This window comes from Lottia gigantea (assembly GCF_000327385.1).
Source record: "Lottia gigantea unplaced genomic scaffold LOTGIsca_18, whole genome shotgun sequence".
Lineage (NCBI taxonomy): Eukaryota > Metazoa > Mollusca > Gastropoda > Lottiidae > Lottia > Lottia gigantea.
The window spans coordinates 1,494,681-1,495,526 of record NW_008708301.1 but is presented as its reverse complement, the minus strand read 5'-3'; the positions used below and the strand labels follow the sequence as shown (position 1 = coordinate 1,495,526).

Sequence of the window (846 nt, the reverse complement as noted above, 5' to 3'; positions counted from 1 at the left end):
AAGGGCAATAATTCATACTAAATATTTTTTGTTTTCGCTGATTTTCAATAGGGTTTATTCTTGGGTGATTACGAACACTCATAACAAGTTCCGTTAAAATCCTTCAAGAATTGTGCCTTCTAGAGAGTTTACGAGCTAAAAATTGAACGCGTTTTCAATGACAAGGGCAATAATTCATACTAAATATTTTTTGATTTCGCTGATTTTCAATAGGGTTTATCCTTGGGTGATTACGAACACTCATACCAAGTTTCGTTAAAATCCTTCAAGAATTGTGCCTTCTAGAGTGTTTATGGGCTAAAAATTGAATGCGTTTTCAAGAACAAGGGCAATAATTCATACTTAATATTTTTCGATTTCGCTGATTTTCAATAGGGTCTATCCTTGGGTGATAACGAACACTCATACCAAGTTTCGTCAAAATCTGTCAAGAATTGTGCCTTCTAGAGTGTTTACGAGCTAAAAATTGAACGCGTTTTCAAGAACAAGGGCAATAATTCATACTAAATATTTTTCGATTTCGCTGATTTTCAATAGGGTTTATCCTTGGGTGATTACGAACACTCAGTGGGAGACAGCTATTTGGTGATTTGATATTTCGAATAATGACAAGTGTGAGATAGTATGGTATGAATTTCAAAAAGTTCGTATGACGGCTAAGCCTTTTAATTCGTGTTTAACTTTGGTAATTTTCAGCTAGCTTCCATAAAATAAAATTATATTTTAAATGGGCCACAGTACAAAGAATAAGATTTAGACATATAGGTATTTGTGAAATTGGAAGAATTCTTATGTGTATTTGTCATAAATTTGTTTAAGTTATTTTAACAATATTTAAGTTTCAGA

General features: G+C 32.2%; 1 protein-coding gene across 1 annotated transcript in view; it reads left to right on the top strand.

The window, feature by feature from the left end:
* LOTGIDRAFT_231209 (hypothetical protein) overlaps nt 1-846 on the top strand; it is a gene marked incomplete at its 5' end in the record, with an annotated part of 50,937 nt that overhangs the window by 39,151 nt on the left and 10,940 nt on the right. The gene's annotated exons all lie outside the window — the stretch shown is intronic.